This window comes from Ornithorhynchus anatinus, chromosome X1 (genome assembly GCF_004115215.2).
Source record: "Ornithorhynchus anatinus isolate Pmale09 chromosome X1, mOrnAna1.pri.v4, whole genome shotgun sequence".
Lineage (NCBI taxonomy): Eukaryota > Metazoa > Chordata > Mammalia > Monotremata > Ornithorhynchidae > Ornithorhynchus > Ornithorhynchus anatinus.
In genome coordinates, this window is record NC_041749.1 from 113084806 (window position 1) to 113104745 (window position 19940).

General features: G+C 47.6%; 2 non-coding genes across 2 annotated transcripts; one reads left to right on the plus strand and one right to left on the minus strand.

Moving 5' to 3' along the window:
- The first annotated feature begins 11534 nt into the window (after positions 1–11534).
- LOC114807053 lies at positions 11535–11672 on the plus strand. Its single transcript, XR_003755106.1, has one exon. It is a non-coding gene; the product is annotated as a small nucleolar RNA SNORA7 (small nucleolar RNA).
- A 3980-nt stretch (positions 11673–15652) lies between these two features.
- On the minus strand, positions 15653–15790 carry LOC114807086. The gene has a single exon (XR_003755139.1). It is a non-coding gene; the product is annotated as a small nucleolar RNA SNORA7 (small nucleolar RNA).
- Between the last annotated feature and the right edge of the window lie 4150 nt (positions 15791–19940).

Consider the following 19940-nt stretch of genomic DNA (forward strand, 5'->3'; position numbering starts at 1 on the left):
AGAATAATAATTATGGTATTTTAAGTGCCTACTATGTGCCAAGCACTGTTCTAAGCGCTGGGGTAGATACAGGGTAATCAGGTAACTGAGGCACAGTGAAGTTAAATGGCTTGCCCAGCGTCACACACAGCAGACAAGTGGCAGAGTCGGGATTAGAACCCACGTCCTCTGTCTCCCAAGCGCGTGCTCTTTCCACTGACACGCTGCTTCTCTGAAGACATGTGACCGTGCAGTTCTGCGTCAAAAGGAGCCCCACAAACAGGGGTCTTAGCACTCTATTCTCCCATGTAAAGACAGCTCGACTTGCACATAAAGGGTGCAAGCAGCCCATATCCGGGGGTGGCTCGCATCTGTAGTTGGGGTCATCTGAAACAGCTGCAATACCCAGTAGATGCTCAAATAACCATTACTACTGTCAATCAATGATACTGAGTGCTTACTGTGTGCAGAGCACCATACTAAGCATTTGGGAGAGTGCAATATAACAGGGTTGATAGACACATTCCCCGCTCACAATGAGCTTACTATTCCCCTCTCTTTCCTTCATTTAACTGCTCTGTCTCAAGCACTCACTGAGGGGCTCTGAGCTCGATGTTCTGGAGAACTGGATCAACCCTGTCCTCGACTTGAAGCCTATAAGCAGCTTGAGATCTCCAAACTTGTCTGTTCCTCTTTATCCTGCACTCTTCTCTACCCACCTCCCCTGCCTCAGAAGTGTACAGAAGGAAGGGTGGAAAGGAACAAGGACCACCAAAAGCCTTTGACAGAGGAAAAGGAAGAAAGCAATGATACAATTTAAACCCGTAAGTTCTGAAGCAGACTTTATAAGCGCGTGCCACTCCATTGACGAGGAAGGTACCCGTGGTGCCGGGCTTTTGGTTGGCATTGCCCTAGGTGAGATGTGGAGGCAGAGTTGCAGGGGATTGATATCACCCCGGTGTTGGCAGGATGACTACAGATTTTGGGGCAAAACCTTCTCTCACCAGGCTCTTCTCCCCTGTGGGGAGTTGGGACTGTCTGTCTTCTGAGAGCCTCTGACCCTTCGTGCAAAGAACATGCAAATGAAAATGTGGTGGCGATGGAGATAGTGGAAAGCATACAGAGCCCCTACTGACTGCAGTGCAAGGTATCAATCAGTGAATCAATGGTATTTGTTGAACACTTACTGGGTCTAAAGCATGGAATGAGTGCTTGGGAGAGTAAAATACAATGGAGTCGGTACACATGACCCCTGCCCTCAAGGAGCTGACGGTCTAGTGGGGGCGAGAGACGTAAAACAGAGGAAATGACAGAGTATAAGAATATGGACGTAACTGCTTTGTGGCTGGGGGTGAGTATCAGAGTGTTTAGGGAGTACAGACCCAAGGTGCATAGGTGATACAGACGGGAGGGAAGTTAGTCAGGGAAGGCTTCTTGGAGAAGAGACGTGCTTGGGGAAAGTTTGACAGAAACAAGAGACACAATCCCTGTCCAGAGGAACTTACATTCTAACGGGGGCCTATACTTACTGTTTTCCTGTTGATTTCTACACCGGCCCCTCTCAGACATCCTAGGGGAGACTTCTGAAGTAGGAGATGTTGATAGTGGTATTTGTTTAGCACTTATTACACAGCCAGCCCTATACTAAACACTGGGGTCGTTACAGTATGTGCAGATCAGACACCTTCCCCATCCCACATGGGGCACACAGCCTAATTTGGAGGGAGAACTGATATTTAATCTCCATTTTATGGATGAAGAAATCAAGGCACAGAGAAATTAAGTGACTTGCCCAAGACAGGGCAGCAGGCAAATGGCGGGAGCTGGGATTCAGACCCAGGCCTTCTGATTCCCAGGCCCGAGTTCTTTCCACCAGGTCCTGCTGCTCCCGTGGGTGGAGGGATATAATAGGATCTGCAGAGATTTCTGTGATTTCCTCCCTGAAAAGGCCAGCAAATAGATGAACAGGGATAGGACGCAAAGGAAACCAGGGAGTAGCCAGGCTAGATCTAGGGCCCTTAGTTCCACTGGGCCTTGAGAAGCAGTGTGGCTTAATGGCAAGAGCATGGGCTTGGGAGTCAGAGAACATGGGTTCTAATCCCGGCTCCACCACTTTTCTGCCGTGGGACCTTGGGCAAGCCACTTCACTTCTCTGGGCCTCAGTTACCTCATCTGTAAAATGGGGATAAAGACTGAGCCCCACATGGGACCTTGTATCTTCCCCAGCACTTAGAACAGTGCTTGGCACAAAGTAAGTGCCTAACAAATACCATAATTATTATTGTCATTGAAATCAACAACAACAATTGCTCTGTGGTTAGGTCCCTCCTGGGTTGCTGGGTGAAGTTTTTTCAAAAGCGGGAGTGAGGCCAGGAGTGATTTTTCTAAAAAGAAATGTGGATTAGTACTACTGGGTTCTATACCTCCTCCCTCCTAGAGTCAGGGAAATGGCCATCAATCAGTAGTATTTAGTGAGTGCCTGCTGTAAGCAGAGCACTGTGCTAGGTCATGGGTTCTAATCCTGCCTCTGCCACATATCTGCTGTGTGACCTTGGGCAAGTCATTCTACTTCTCTGGGCCTCAGTTACCTCATCTGTGAAATGGGGATTGAGACTATGAGCCCCATGTGGGACAGGAACTGTGTCCAACCCGAATGGCTTGTATCCACCCCAGTGCTTAGTACAGTGCCTGGCACATAGTAAACTCTTAATAAATACCACAGTTATTAAGTCCTTGGGAGAGTACCACAGAGTGAATAGATATGATCCTTGCCCTCAAGGAATGTATAATCTAGCGGGAGAGACAGACACTGAAACAATCTGTAGACAGGAGAAAGAAGGTAAGGTGGGGGGATATGGGGACGTGAGTTACTAAAGTAATAGGGTATGTAAGTTATGCACCTTAGGTGTTGTGAGTCCACCAGTATTTAGATGGTGCCAAAGTGGCATTTGGGAAGATGTAACCTGGAGAGGTTAGCAAATAATCAGGGAAGTTTTCTGGAGGTGTTAGCATGGCCTAGTGGGAAGAGCACAGGTCTGGGAGTCAGAGGACCTATATTCTAATCCCAGGTCCGCCACTTACCTGCTGTGTGATCTTGGGCAAGTTGCTTCTCTGGGCCTTAAATTTCCTCAGTTGTAAAATGGGAATTAAGTAACTGTTCTTTTTACATAGACTGGGAACCCTCTGTGGGACAGGGGCTGTGTCCAACCTGATAAACCTGTATCTATCCCAGTGCTTAATACAGTGCTTGACACATAGTAAACACTTAACAAACACCACAATTATTATTATTGGAGGAGATGTGATTTCAGAAGGGTTTTGAAGATAGGAAGAATTGTGGTCTGTTGAATTTGAAGTGGGAGGGAGTTCCAGGCAAGGGAAAAGACATGAGTCAGTGGTGAGAGACAAGGAGGAGGCACAGTGAATAGGTTAGCTTGAGAGGAATGAAGCTTGTGAGCTGGGTATTAGCGAGAGAAGAGACTAGATGGAGGGATTGAGCTGATAGAGTGACTTAAAACTGATCAATCCGAGGTATTTATTGAGCACTTACTGTGTGCATAGGACTATATTGTGCTTGAGAGAGTACAGTAAGTAGGCACGATTCCTGCTCTCAGGGAGTTTACAACCTAGCAGGGAGAATCAGACATTAAAATAAATTACAGGTAGGGGAAGTAACAGAGTATAAGGATATGGACATTAGTGCTGCGGTGAGTATCAGAGTGCTTCCAGGGTATGGATTTAAGTTCATAGACGAAGCAGAACGGAGGGAGAATAGGGTGGGGAGATTAAAAGTTAGTCAGAGAAGACTTCCTGGAGGAGACATGATTACATAAGGATTTGAAAATGGGGAGAGTGGTGACTTGTAAGTAAAGGGAGGGAGTTCCAGGCAAGGAAGGAGGGCAAGAGGTTGACAACAAGAGAAACGAGATTGAGAGGCAGCAAAAAGGTTGGCAACTAAGACTGTAAGCTCACTGTGGGCAGGGAATGTGTCTGTTATATTGTACTCTCCCAAGCGCTTAGTACAGTGTTCTGCACATCATAAGGGCTCAATAAATATGATTGAATGAAATAAGAAGCAAAGTGTGTGGTCTAGGTTGTAGTGGAGGGTTGCGGGGGGGGAAGAGCTGATTTAGTGCCTTAATGCTAATGATGAGTTTGATGCCGAGATAATAATAATGTTGGTATTTGTTAAGCGCTTACTATGTGCAGAGCACTGTTCTAAGTGCTGGGGTAGATACAGGGTAATCAGGTTGTCCCACTTGGGGCTCACAATCTTAATCCCCATTTTACAGATGAGGTAACCAAGGCACCTAGAAGTCAAGTGACTTGCCCAAAGTCACACAGCTGACAGATGGCGGAGCCGAGATTAGAACCCACAACCTCTGGACTCCTAAGCCCGTGCTCTTTCCACTGAGCCATGCTGCTTCTCTAACAATGCAACCATTGGAGGTTTTTGAGGAGTGGGGAGATGTGTGCAAAACATTTTTTTATACAAATGATGTGGGTGGCAGAGTGAAACATGGATTGGAGAGGCTGGAGGCACGGAGATCAGCAAAGGAGTCTGAGGCAGTACTCGAGTTGGGATATGACAACCGCTTGGACCAATGTGGTAGTTTCAGTGAAGAGGTAGGGGCAGATTCTAGAGATGGTGTGAAGGTAGAACAGACAGGATTTGGTGGCCGACTTAATATGCAGGTTGAAGGAGAGAGATGAGTCAAGGGAGGGAAGAAAGGAGGGGGTGAGGGGTTTTTTTTGCTTTGTTTTGTTTTTTGTTTTTAATGGTATTTGTTAAGTTCTTACTATGTGCCAAGCACTGTACTAAGCTCTGGGGTAGATACAAGTTTAATCAGGTTTAATAGGAGTGGATGGTAGAGACAGATAACATAGAGTTCAAAGGAAAAGAAAGGGTTAGAGGAGGTAGGATGGTGGGATAGTGGCATGGGGCCGGGGGTGGGGGGCAGTTAAGAAGCAGACCAGCTCCTCCCTGTTTGCCAAGGTGTCTTGGGGAGGGAGAAGGTGAGGCCCCCTGTGGAGAAAGCGGCAGGGGAGATTGTGAATTAGCCTGATTAGCCTGAATCTACCCCAGTGCTTAGTACAGTGCCTAGCACATAGTAAGTGCTAAACAAATCCCATTTAAAAAAAAAGAGAGAGAGACAGTACCCTCTGGGGAGAGCCAGGTTTCAGTAATGGCGAGGAGAAGCAGTTACTGGGTCAGAAACAGGTCAAAGATGAAGGGGAGTTTGCCGGTGATGAGGGGGTTTCCACAAGCCATATTTAGCTGGTGTTTTGGGGTGGGGGAGGGGACGGCCTGAGGGGTAGGGAGCGTTTGGATGGGGGTGAGCTGACTAGGGAGTGATGCAGTGTCAGGCAGTTTGGGAGGCAATGGATGGTGTGATTAGGGACCATGGTTTCTGACCTTGGCCTGGAGAGATTGTCCTGAGAGAGCCTTAGCTAGAAATCGCAGTTGCAGTTTAATCTGGAGTTTCCGTGGCAATTAATTGCAGGCCTGATTGCAGGACCTCCCAGAAGGATGAGAAAGAGTGGAGTGGAGTCACTCCCAGCTAAGAGTTCTTTGTTGAGTTTCTGCTTGATCCGGAGAGGGATGGGCAACCACTGTAGGTTCTGGAGGAGTAGAGGAGATGTACTGAAAATGACATTTTAATAATAATGCTGTTGGTATTTAAGTGCTTACTATGTGCAGAGCACTGTTCTAAGTGCTGGGGTAGATCCAGGGTCGTCAGGTTGTCCCACGTGAGGCTCACAGTCTTCATCTCCATTTTCCAGATGAGGGCCCAGAGAAGTAAAGTGACTTGCCCACAGTCACACAGCAAATGATCCAGGCCACAGAGTGAAGTATGGATTGGGAAAAGCCTGGAGTCAGGGAAACGAGTCAAGAGTCTGCTCCCACTTAATAATAATAATTATTATTATTATGGCATTAAACGCTTACTATGTGCCAGGCACTGTTCTAAGCACTGGGGTGGATACAAGCCAATCGGTTGGACACAGTTCCTGTCCCACGTGTGGCTCACAGTCTCAATCCTCATTTTCCAGATGAAATAACTGAGGCCCAGAGAAGTGAAGTGACTTGCCCAAGGACATGCAGCAGACAAGTGGGGAAGCCTCCACCACGGCTCCAAAGTAGTTTTAACTTGCTTATAAACTGCAGCAACTGGAAATCTGGGAGTCAGGTGGCGGGTGGGGGTGAGGGTACATACAAGGGCAGCCATTAGTTTCTCTACTGCAGCTGCCACTGCCATTCCTGGATCAGAAAGTTTCTGGATCAGTGGCCAGGCAGGAAAACAGCCCTGGGCAAGGCCTTTTCCTCCTTGAGTGTCAACTCCGGGCAGGAGTTGTTTGAGAAACTTTGAGGAAGTTTCTTTGAGGAAGGTTTTAGCCTAAGAAGGCAACTTTGCCTTATTTCCAGTTTTAGTTTCAACCCTTCAAAGTGCCATTCCACTCTGTCGGAGAACACCTTAATCGATCAATGGTATTTATTGAGCCCCTTTTTTCCCCTAAACACTGTACTAAGCACATAGAGTAACGAGAAGCGACAGACAAGGTGCCTGCATTTCTGGGGGCTTACAATCAAATGAGGAAGACAGGCAGACATACGTTATTTGCATGTAGAGGGAGTAGGAGGAAGAACATGGATACAACACATAGTAACACAAGTCTGTCAGGATAGAATAAGTGAGTACATCATTAAGTGTGTAACTGATTATACATGCATGCATAAATGCTGCGGGGGAGTGTAAATAAGTACTAAGGAAGAGGCTGATGGGTTGATGCTGTATCAGGCTAATGATTGTCTTTCCTGTGTCCAACCTCTCTCCTTTCTTCAGTCTGCTGCCTGAATCATTTTTTCTAAAATGTCATTTTGTACACATTTGCCCACTCATCAGATAACACCAATGGTTCCTCATTCCTCTATCACACTGAGCACAAACCCAATCGATGATATTTATTGAGTGTTTAGTAAGTGCAGAGCACTGTACTAAGCACATGGGAAAGTACAGAATTAGCAGATATGCTGCCTTCCCATAAGGAGCTTACAGTCTAGAGTGGAGCTTACTGTCTAGAGCCTCTTTGAGCACTGACTTCAAGTTACATCAATTTTCTCCCTCAACCCCTCTCTTCTCTCACTACACCTCAGCTCACACTCTTTGGTCCCCTTGAGCTAACCTACTCACGGGCATTGTTCTCCTCTCTCCTGCTTCTGACCCCTTGCTCGTGACTGGAATTCTTCCCTCTTCAAGTCTGCCAGACCACTGCACTCCCCATCTTCAAAGCCCTTTGGAAATGCCACTTCCTCCAGGAGGCTTACCCTGATTAATTTTCTTCTCCTCAGGTCATATCCTCTCTAATACCACCTCAGCACTTCTGTGACAACTGTGCATTTGTGTACTCACAGCCACACACAGCACTTTTGTGTGTTTCAACTAACCTTACTATTTCAACACTCACTCATCTGTGTATCCATTTTTCATTTTTCCTCTTCCATCTAAATTATTTTGTGTCTGTCTCACTGACTTAGACTGTCAACTCCTTAAGGGCAATGATTGGTTCTTCTAATTCTATGGAACTCTCCCAAGCACTTGGGGTTCTGCACACAGTAGTAGCTCAATAAATACCATTGATTGATGTGACTTGGGAATTAACCAGGGAAGGCTTCTTGTGGGAGATGAAATTTTAGGAGGATTTTGAAGATGGAAAGAGCTGTGGTCTGGCAGATTAATTCAGTCATATTTGAGCACTTACTGTGTGCAGAGAACTGTACTAAGCACTTAATAGAAGATTGGAAGGAGGAGGGAGTTACAGGCTGGGGAAACAGGGGCAGGAGGTGAGATTGTCAAGAGCAGGTTGTAGTTAGGTTTGTTTTTGAGAAGCAGAGAGTTCAAGTCTTTGATAAGCAGGTAAAGGAAGCTATGTGATGGTGATGATAATAATATTATTATGGTATTTAAGCTCTTTTTATGTGTCAAGCACTGGGGTAGAGAGAAGTTAATCAGGTCAACACAGTCCTACATGGGGCTCACAGACTAGGAGGGGGAGCAGGTAATGAATCCCCATATTACAGATGAGAAAACAGAGGCCCAGTGAAGTGACTTGCTCCAGGTCACACAGCAGGTAAATGGTGAATCCACGATTAGAACCCAGGTCCTCTGACTCTAGGCCTCTAAGGTCCTCTGACTCTTTCCATTAGGCCACGCTGGTGGAGAGTCTTGAAGCTAATGGTAAGGAATTTCTGCTTGATGCAAAGGGAGATTGGTAGTGATGGGAGGTTTTAGAGGAGTGAAGAGAGGTGTGCAGAGTGACATTATGGAAAGGTGATCTGGGCAGCAGCCTTGTAGTATAGGCTGAAGAGGAGAAGAAAGTGAAGACTAGCAGAATAGGCTGCTACTGTATTCTAATGGTGATGTGGTGGGAACTTTAAGGTGGTGCCTGTTTGGGTGGAGAGAAAGGAGTGGATCCAGGAGATGTTGCCGAGGAAGAACCAATTGACTGAGAGAGCTGAAAAACAGTCAAGAGTCAAGGATGACCTCAAGGTTCCAGGCGGTTGGAAGAGAGGATGATGTTATCGACAGAGGTGGGAAGATGAAAAATTTCGTTCTAGATCCACTGAGTTGGAAGTGGCAGCGAGGCATCTAAATGGAGTTGTCCTGGAGGCCAGAAGAAATGTGAGACTGAAAAGCTTGAGAAGCTTTGTGAGGCTAGAGAAGTAGTCTTGGGAATCATCCATGTAGAGGAGGCATGGAATCCAGGTGAGCAGATGAACTGGATGAGAGAATGTTTGTAGAGTGAGAAGGGAACAAATATTTCATTCCCATTTTTCAGATGAGGAAACTGAGACCCAAAGAAATGTAGTGACTTGTCCAAGGTCACTCAGCAGGACCCAAAACAGCCTGGTGGGACATCGAGAGTAATAGAATGAGAGGTGAGAGAGGAGCCGGTGAATGAGGCTGAGAAGGAGCAGTCAGAGAGGTAAGAGGAGAACTAGGTGAAGATCCTTTCGGCACAACCAAGGTCTGCTAGCATTTCAGAGAGGAGGGCAAGGTCAACATTGTTGAAGGTGGCTGAGTGGTCAAGGAGGACTAGGACCGAATAGAACCCAATGGATTAGGCCAGGAGGAAGAGGTCATTGGTCACCTCTACTTCCCCTGCATTTTCTCTCTCTCTTTTCCTGTTCACCTTCTCCCCCTTTCCCCTCCACAACCTTTTCCCTCCAATTTGTGATTTGTGTGATTTCAGTTTAATTAGTTCTGAGGGGACCGACTGCCGGCGACAACCATGCTAATGACATCTCCACGTGTGTCCCTGTGGGCCACAATGGCAGGACATAAATTTACTTAATTAATTTCCTGCTACAGATTTATGGGGATTATAAACATGTGCCTTTGGGTTTTTCCACTTCCCTTATGCCTATGGCCATAGCCTGCGAGACCAGGAATGCTTTGCTCAGAGAACTCTGTTGTTTTAACTGAGGGAGGAGAAGAGAGGATCATGGTGCCATGCTTCTTTGTCAAGGACTTGGAAACGCAGGGTCCGGTTCCATCTCTGGAAGCTGTGGTTCCTCCACCCACTCCCAAGCAAAGAATGTTTCCCATTGACCAAGCCTCTGGAGTTGTGGCCTATGCCAAAATTAAAAAATCACCTATTTCCCCTCCCACCCCTTTTAATGGTATTCGTTAAGCGCTTACTGTGTGCCAGGTACCGTACTAAGTACTGGGGTAGATACAAGCTAATCAGATTGGACACCGTCCATGTCCTACATGGGGCTCAAAGTCTTAATCCCCATTTTATAGATGAGGGAACTGAGGTACAGAGAAGTGAAATGATTTGCTCAAGGTCACACAGCAGACGAGTGGTAGAGCCGGGTTTAGAACCCAGGTACTTCCGACTCCCAGGCCCATGCTGTGGTTCAGAGTTAAGGAGAAATCAGTGGGGCGATTCCTTAGTGGGAGGATTGTATTTTTAACTAGATGCTCCTCCCTGAGTGTTGCTGTGCTCAGCCTCACCTGCCAATTCTTTTTAGGTTGAATCACAGCTCCACCTCTGGCTTTTATTGTTATGATATTTTAGAGCTTACAAGGTGTCAAGCACTGTTCTAAGCCCTGTGACATTTACTATGTGCTGAACCCTGGGGTAGATGCAACTTTATAAGATCAGTTACAGCTCCTGACCCACAAAGGGCTCAAATCAATCAATCAATGATGTTGATTGGGCATTTACTATATTCAGAGCACTGTACTAAGCATTTGGGAGGGTACAGTGCAACAGAGTTGGTAGACATGGCTCCTGCCCATAAACAGTCTATCTTATCCTTCTTTTAAGGATGAGGAAACAGAGGCTCAGAGAGGTGAGGAGACTTGCCCGAGGTCACACAGCAAGACGGTAGCCATGTGGGGGCACAAACCTGGGCTTTTTCCTCTAAGCCATTCTGCCACCCCTCCCCTGGCTTACCAAAAAACAAGGCACCGGGGCTGTTGTTGTTGGGCAGGGATTGTCTCTATCTGTTGCCAAATTGTACATTCCAAGCGCTTAGTACAGTGCTCTGAACATAGTAAGTGCTCAATAAATACGAATGAATTAATATTGGGTAGGGAAAAAAGGGTTGGTAGAGAATGCTTGGAAACCTCGCTTCCCAGCCTCTGTTGGGACACTTGTTCATCCTAAGAAAAGCCATAGTGCCTCTGGCCGGGGACGCTTGAGATCTGGCGGCCGGAGCGTGAGGATGAGGGTTCCCAGCTGCCTAACCCATACGAGTCCTTCGTGACTCTGTGCTCCGGCAGCTACTGTCAGCTCTGACTTTTGGCCGTCGTACCCTCCCCTGCTGCGGCACTCTCCCAGAAGGTGAATTCAGGAGCCAACGCTTCCCAGGATATTGAACATCCAATTCCCCTATTCCACGCTTCCCGGGCAGCCACCTCAAAAGGAGAATGATCCAGACCAACTCGGGATAGGTGGCCACTCTAGCTCCTCCCAAATCCAGGTCCCAAGAAAATGAAAAGCCCAGAAATATGGAGGTCCAAGAAACCCCTGTCAATGAAAAGCCCAGAAAACAGATTTCTACTCAACGAACAGGTCAGATCAAGCAGTTACTAACACACGTGTACAATGGCGGGCCAGAGACTGGGAGAGTCTGATTGGCCACACTGCGGAAACACAGTGCCAGACCTGGAGATGCCATTGAATGCCATATCCAGGGGGGATTGATGTCATGTCGGCCAGCTGCGTTTGGCTGGAGAACCTGCCCACAGCTCTCTAGGCCTTACCTAGTGCCATTCCATTGACCAACAGGAGCATTCTGATAAACTGGAGGAGAAAATGCTGGTAAGCAATTTGAGATTTCCTTTTGGTTTGGCTGGGTGGTAGCAGCAAGCATCTGCCACTCTGGACTCGCTCTAGGCAGACGCTATGGGCTGACTTAATCTGTGGGTCTACTAGATGCTATTGATTTATTATATTAGTGTCTGTCTTCCCCTCTAGACTGTGAGCTCGTTGTGGGCAGGAATGTGTCTGTTAGTTATTTTGTACTCTCCCAAGTGCTTAGTCCCCTCTCAGCGTCGCACAAGGAGAGTTTCTGGTACTCTACCAGTCTCAGCTATGGGAGGGAGAGTCAAGCAGAGGAATACCCATTCCATTCCTAGCTTGGCCAGTGGCTAGTGAGTGGAAGGCAATCTGCTACAAGTCAAAACTCAGCCGTGCTGGGCAGCAGCAGCATGGGAGAAAGTCGAGGGTGGAGACTCAAGTTTACTGCACGGCAGGAGGTGATGGTAAACCACTTCCGTATTTTTACCAAGAAAACTCTCTGGATCCACTACCAGAACGATTGCAGAAGAACAGCTGGGCATTCTGGGAGAGACGTGTCCGTGGTGTCGCTATGGGTCGGAAACGACTCGATGGCATAAGGCAAGACAGGAGCTTAGTACAGTGCTTTGCATTCATTCAATTGTATTTAAGCACCTACTGTGTGCAGAACACTGTACTAAGTGCTTTGCCCACACTAAGCACTCAATATGATTGAATAAATGAATGGTCTGGGCAGCATAGGACGGTGGTAGGCTTGGAGGGGGCACACCAGGTTTTCTAATGCAACGCCCAAACATAGTAAGTGCTTAACAAAATGCCATATTATTATTTTAAGCACCAGGAAAAAGGATATGGATGAGAATTTAGACAAAGACTTTGGCCCTCAAAACACTCCCGGTCCAGAGGCAAGAGTTGGTAATGGCTACAGAAGGGAAGATGAAACAATGTGGCCCGGTAGATAGGGCACAGGCCTGGGAGTCAGATGGACCTGGGTTCCAATCCCAGCTCAGCCACCTGTCTTCTGTGTGATCTTGGGCAAGTCATTTAACTTCTCTGTGCCTCAATTCAACTGTAAAATGGAGATTGAGACTGTGAACCCCACGTGGTGGGGATATAAGACCTGATCCAACCTGATTAGCTTGTATCTACCCCAGGGCTTTTTTTCATTAAAAAAAAATAATGAAGCAATCAAGAACAGAAAAAGGACAAAACTAAATACCACAGGAATAAGAGAACATTGCAGAACATTACAGTTCATGCTCCTCACCACCCAGGCAGGGTTGTTCAGAGTTGAGGAGCCACCGTCCCAAGAACCCCAATGGGCTACAAGTCTGGAAGGCCTCTAGTTGCCGCCTTGTCTCACCTGGCCACGGTAGGGAGGGCAGGATGGGGGCTGATGGTGGGGGGAGGGGAGTATGGTGTCTGCAGGGCGTCTTCTGGGCAGAGGGACTGGCACTTTGATATTGGGGGGAGCAGCAGGGCCCCCCACCTGGCCTGCTATGGAGAGAGCAGGATGGGGCCTCCCTCCAAACTCTACTCACCCCTCAGCCCCTAGATGAGGGAAACTGACCTCGTCCCGATCCATGTGTTTTCAAGATTTCAGGGGAAATGTTTGAACATAAGCATGGCTATCATGTGCACAAGCACTCTAATATTTACAAGATCATGGGTATTTTTCCCAAAAGAGAAGGGACGTTGCGCAGGGCCTCAGGGAAGGATGGAATGGTGCGGGTCTCTGGCCTCAGCCTGACTTGTTTACAGTTTGTTCCTGTTTTCTTTCTTAACTTTTTTTTTTCTCCTTAAGTGAAAAACAGAGGCTGTTTATGGGGAAATATGTCACATTGTGATGTCGTCAGGAAGCCAAAGACCCAGACTTGCTGTTGTGAACTCTGCAGAATGAGTAATGGTGTATTCTGATCTGTGGGCTGGCCTGGCCCCTCAGGGTGTCAAGCCACCACATGGGCCTAAGAATAGCTATTTTTCAAGCAAACATTCTTCTGGGAATTTTCCAAACGTTCCCTGTAAATTGATAACACGGTATAACATGGATAAAATGGGCCAGGGACTGGTGTATGTTTGCAGTATCCGTTTCTGAAAAACAGGGGTGGGAAGGTCCTCTTACTTTTTAGGTTCAGTAAATGGGCATCTAAATATACCCCAGCCCTGTCCATATATCATCTATGCCTTGTGTGTGTGTGTGTGTGTGTGTTGCTGGAGTAAAAGTCCTTGCATGGCATAGTGGATAGAGCACAGGCCTGGGAAGTCAGAAGGTCATGGATTCTAATCCCGGCTCTGCCACTTGTCTGCTGTATGGCCTTGGGCAAATCACTTCACTTCTCTGGGCCTCAGTTCCCTCATCTGTAAAATGGAGATGCAGACTGTGAGCTCCATGTGGGATAGGGACTGTGTCCAACCCGATTTGCTTGTATCCACTCCAGTGCTTAGTACAGTGCCTGGCACATAGTAAGCTCTTAACAAATACCACAATTATTGTTGTTATTATTATCACACAGGGAAGTGTCGAAGGGCTCAAAGCCTGGAGATCCCAGATAGCCACAGGATGGAGGAATTGGGGGATTGCAGGAAGGGGCAGAGGTGGGGATATGTGAGGCAGAGCCTAGGCCCACAGTGGGAGCTCAATAAGTCCTACTGAGTCAAAAGGGGCCACCTCAGCCTCCTTCTCCACAGTCCCTCAGGCTTGAGTCCCCTTTCACCACAGCTACCACAGAGCGGGCAGAGGTTGGGTGGCCATACTTTGCTACCCACAGCAGTCTACGGGCTTGCCCCTGGATTCCCCTGTCGTGTTCCATTTTCTGGAAAAGATCTGTCAGGCGGGAGTGTAAGAATGTCCTGCATTTAGCTGACACAAGCCCTGCCTCCCCTCGGGGGAGTAGGGGTGGTTGGAGAGGGCTGGCCTGTAGCTGAAAGACTGCTAGATTTCAAAGGGTCACTATAGGCTTGATGGAGGCTCCCTCAAGGATCTCTAGAATAATAATTATGGTATTTGTTAAGCGCTTACTATGTGCCAGGCACTGTTCTAAGCCCTGGGCACTGTAGGCAGCTCTCTCCACTGCAGGAAGCCAGACAGGAACCCCTGTCACTCGCTACTAGTCATTCTAGAGTAAGGCAGCTCTGGAGTCATTAGGTCAGTCCATCAATCAAGCAGAGGAATTTATTGAGTGCTTATTTTGTGCAGAACAGTGGTCTAAGCCCTTGGAAGGCACAATACATCAGAGTTGATAGACGAAATCCCTGCCCTCAAGGAGTTGACCATCTACTGGAGGGAAGAGATTTAGTGTTCTAAACACTGGCATAATCTCAAGGTGCTCTGCTGAACTTCTCAACTCCGGACCCTGTTTAGCCTTCAAATTCCAAAGTTTAACATAAAACTCATGCATGATTGTGCATCTGTTTTGCCTCTTTGTTTTCTGCTTCTTTGGTTGGCTTAGAGGTATGGTTTTATTTTTTTGTGTTTGATTTCTCGGGTTTGGCTGACGGAGCCTGGATTACACAGTACTAAGTGAATGGAGAGTTTATCTGATCCAGTTGACGGCCAGATTGGCAAACTGGATACTTCAAGGCACAAGACTTCCCTCTCACACACAGGATTTACCCAGGCCCCAAAGTGAGTTGCAGGTGGAACTTAATTGAAAGATTTTTTTAAATTTTTCTTCCAAGCAATCGTTGGGTGACTCGTTCTCCCTCATTGTGGGCAGGGAATATGCCTGTTTATTGTTCTCTTGTACTCTCCCAAGCGCTTACTACAGTGCTCTGCACATAGTAAGCACTCAATAAATATGATTGATGGACTGACTCACCTAAGGATCACCACAGAAGCATCTTCCAAAAGGAAAGCAGGGCTCCTCTCTCTGGAGACCTAGATGGAAGAGATCGTTGTTGAGAGTGGCTCAAATGACTGCAGGATGCAGGTCCTGAACACCAAGGGAATGTCAAATGGTGTGGGACGGACACAGAATAACGAGATTACAAAAAATGCTTCTAGATGCCCTCTTTGTGGGCCTATGGAGAATTTGAAGCTTCCTTTTTATTTCCTTGGAGTTCAGTATTAAATCCCAGAAACAGCAGCCTAGTGGACAAAGTCCAGACTAGGAAGTCAGAGGTCTTGTCTTGTCTTATGCCGTCGAGTCGTTTCCCACTCTTAGCGACACCTCGGACACATCTCTCCCAGAGCGCCCTGCTCTCCATCTTCAATCGTTCTGGTAGTGGATCCATAGAGTTTTCTTGGTTTAAAAAAAAAAATACAGAAGTGGTTTACCATCGTCTTCTGCCGTGCAGTAAACTTGAGACTCCGCCTTCGACTCTCTTCCATGCCGCTGCTGCCCAGCATGGGTGAGTTTTGACTTGTAGCAGATTGCCTTCCACTCGCTAGCCACTGGCCAAGCTAGAAATGGAATGGGTATCCCTCTGCTTGACTCTCCCTCCCGTAGGTGAGACTGGTAGAGTACTGGAAATTCTCCAGGTGTGAACCAGAGAGGGGGAAGTCAGAGGACCTAGTTTCTAATCTCAGCTCTGCCATGTGCCTTCTGTGTGTCCTTGGACAAGTCACCTAACTGCTCTGTGCCTCCGTTTCCTCCTTTGTAAAATGGGAATACCTGTTCTGTCTCCTACTTAGACTATGAGCCTTTTGTGGAACAGAACTGTATCTGACCTGATCACTTTTTATTGACCCCAGTGCTTGGTACATAGAAAGTGCTTAAATATTATTATTATTATTATTATTATTATTATTATTAGACTGGTCCACACTTTTATAGGGAAGCTAAGAGTGTGTCAAAAGTGGCCTTGAGCAAGAGGATTTGGGCCCCAACCCCACTGTTACTTAGTGAGCGTGTGTCCATAAGCTCGTTGTTGGCAGGGAATGTGTCTGTTTATTGTTATATTTATTGCTATTGTTCTTGTCTGTCTGTCTCCCCCGATTAGACTGTACGCCCGTCAAAGGGCAGGGACTGTCTCTATTACCAATTTGTACATTCCAAGCGCTTAGTACAGTACTCTGCACATAGTAAGCGCTCAATAAATTCTGTTGAATGAATGAATATTGTACTCTCCCAACTGCTTAGTTCAGTGCTTTGCACACAGTAAGCGCTCAGTAAATCCGATTGAATGAATGAATGAAGTCACTTCTCTGGGCCTCAGTTTCCTCCTCTGTAAAACAGGGATTCAGTACCTGTTCTCCTTCCTACTTAGATTGTGAGGCCTATATGGGACAGGGGTTGTGTCCGATCTGATTATCTTGTACCTCCCCAGTGTTTAGTATAGTGCTGTGCAACATTAGGCACTCAGTATATTCCAGTGATTGTTAGTGGAGGATGTATCCACATATGCCACAGACTTAATCTGGGGATAATGTACCTGCCCCCCCTTCCCTGTTAGATGTGAGCCCTGTGTGGGACAGAGCCATTGTCTGGTGTGACGATCTCGGATCTACCCCAGTGTTTAGCACAGTACTTTGGTATTCAGTGAGCTCTTAATAAATACCATAATTAAGGCAGAGGGAGTGGCAGGGGCCTGGTTGAGGCAGCGGTGGGGAGGAGAGGAAGCGGGTGTGGAGGGGGAGAGGAAGAGAAGCTAGGGTGAGTCAGGTCATTGTTCCCATCAGCACTCTTTCTCTCCCCTCCCCCTGACTCTTCCTCTACTCACCACCATCACTGCTGCTCAGTCTGGAGGGACTGTGTGCACGGGCCCAGGGGAGGGCTGAAAATGGTCAAAGTCTTCACTCAGAAGCGAGCACACACAGCTCTCTCCCCTACTACTACTCAGCTGGGTGTTGGTGAGAAGAAAAAACCAAGGGAGAGCAGGGCAAGGGACACACAAGGGAGGCTTGTGTCTCAGGCACAGAAGTGGCCAGCCACAGTCTCGCCCACACAAACCCACACACCTATGCACACAAACCCACAAACCCCACTCACGTGATCTTTTAAAAGGGTGATTAGAGGAAGACAACCGGCTCTCATTCATTCATTCACTAGTATTTATTGAGCGCTTACTATGTGCAGAGCACTGTACTAAGCGCTTGGGATGAACAAGTCGGCAACAGATAGAGACAGTCCCTGCCGTTTGACGGGCTTACAGTCTAATCGGGGGAGATGGACAGACAAGAACAATGGCAATAAATAGAGTCAAGGGGAAGAACATCTTGTAAAAACAATGGCAACTAAATAGAATCAAGGTGATGTACAATTCAGTAACAAAATAAATAGGGTAATGGAAATATATACAGTTGAGCAGAGGAGTACAGTGCTGTAGGGATGGGAAGGAAGAGGTGGAGGAGCAGAGGGAAAAGGGGAAAAAGAGAGTTTAGCTGCGGAGAGGTAAAGGGGGGGTGGCAGAGGGAGTAGAGGGAGAAGAGGAGCTCAGTCTGGGAAGGCCTCTTGGAGGAGGTGAGTTTTAAGTAGGGTTTTGAAGAGGGGAAGAGAATCAGTTTGGCAGAGGTGAGGAGGGAGGGCGTTCCAGGACCGCGGGAGGACGTGGCCCAGGGGTCGACGGCGGGATACGCGAGACCGAGGGATGGTGAGGAGGTGGGCGGCAGAGGAGTGGAGCGTGCGGGGTGGGCGGTAGAAAGAGAGAAGGGAGGAGAGGTAGGAAGGGGCAAGGTGATGTAGAGCCTCGAAGCCTAGAGTGAGGAGTTTTTGTTTGGAGCGGAGGTTGACAGGCAACCACTGGAGTTGTTTAAGAAGGGGAGTGACATGCCCAGATCGTTTCTGCAGGAAGATGAGCCGGGTAGCAGAGTGAAGAATAGACTGGAGCGGGGCGAGAGAGGAGGAAGGGAGGTCAGAGAGAAGGCTGACACAGTAGTCTAGCCGGGATATAACGAGAGCCTGTAGCAGTAAGGTAGCCGTTTGGGTGGAGAGGAAAGGGCGGATCTTGGCGATATTGTATAGGTGAAACCGGCAGGTCTTGGTAACGGATAGGATGTGTGGGGTGAACGAGAGAGACGAGTCAAGGATGACACCGAGATTGCGGGCCTGAGAGACGGGAAGGATGGTCGTGCCATGCACGGTGATAGAGAAGTCTGGGAGAGGACCGGGTTTGGGAGGGAAGATGAGGAGCTCAGTCTTGCTCATGTTGAGTTTTAGGTGGCGGGCCGACATCCAGGTGGAGACGTCCTGGAGGCAGGAGGAGATGCGAGCCTGAAGGGAGGGGGAGAGGACAGGGGCGGAGATGTAGATCTGCGTGTCATCTGCGTAGAGATGGTAGTCAAAGCTGTGAGAGCGAATGAGTTCACCGAGGGAGTGAGTGTAAATGGAGAACAGAAGAGGGCCAAAAACTGACCCTTGAGGTACTCCAACAGTTAAAGGATGGGAGGGGGAGGAGGCTCCAGCGAAGGAGACCGAGAATGACCGGCCAGAGAGGTAAGAGGCCTCTCATCTCCTGTTCCACTTCAGTGACCTGAAATCTATTTGCTTTTTTGTTCTTTTTATTTTCCACAGCCTCCATAACCTGAAATTCTCTTTTGTCCTCTGTTCTCCTCCCAAAGCCCATGTTGTCTTCCCAAAGCCCAGGGAAGAAGAAGCCAGCTAGCCTGTCTGGATCTTAGAATATGGGGTAAGCGGCCTTCTGAATTGTTCAAGTGGGCACTTTAGTCAAGTGCTGGGCTCTCAATCCACCACCAACACAATACCCTTTGTTGACAGCATTTCAAACAAGTTTACAGCTGCAACAAGGTTCCCAGGAGAAGAGTGACTACAGAATGAATTCTTTCTAGACCCTTGGCCTGGGCTTTTCAAAGTTTGAAACTCTGGGAAAGATTTCACAGTTTTCTCTCTTGCAACCCAGGACCTGGCCACTCTTGGACCTGTGGAATGCGAACAGGACAAAAAAGAAAAAAAAAACAGCCAAAGTAAAAACTAACGGCTGAATTGGAGCCAGTCCTGTGGGGACCTGGAAAGTGTCACCGACCGCTCACTCCCAGTGGAAAATTCCCCAACAGAATCTCGTCTGTGCTGACTGGGGCCCGGGGGGCGTTAGGGGGGTAAGCAATGGCAACACTGACCCATCAGCTCCCCATAATGGTATTTGATAAGTGCTTACTATGTGCCAAGCACTGTAGTAAACACTGGAGTAGATACAAGATCATCAGGTCCCTCCTGGGGCTCACCGTTTAAGTAGGAGGAAGAGCAGGTATCGAATCCCCATTTTGCAGATGAGGGAACTGAGGCACAGACAAAGTGAAGTGACTTCAGATAGCCCCATCAAATAATCTAACCCCTTGCATTAAACCGAGTCCTTCAATTTGATTGCAAGCCTCTTGAGGGCAGAAATCATATTTACTCTTTGACGTGTTTCCCAACCAAGCAGTTTATATCCTGCTGGCACCGTTATGGGTGTTAGTCAAGCAGACAACAAAAGTCATCATGATTACCACTTTTTGTATATATTCTACATACTCCATTGCTTAAGCACCAACTTGTGTGTGTGTGTGTGTGTACCCTTTCCTCCTTCCTACCTGTAATTCATTTCAGTATCCATAAGGTCCTCAAGGGCAAGGATCATGTCCACTAATTCTATTTTACTCTCCCAAATACTTAGTACTGTGCTCCGCACACAGGTGTGCGATGGAGATGATTGATATTAAATGCTTGTTCTAGGCCAAAGGACTGTGCTAAGCACTGGAGTAGATACAACAT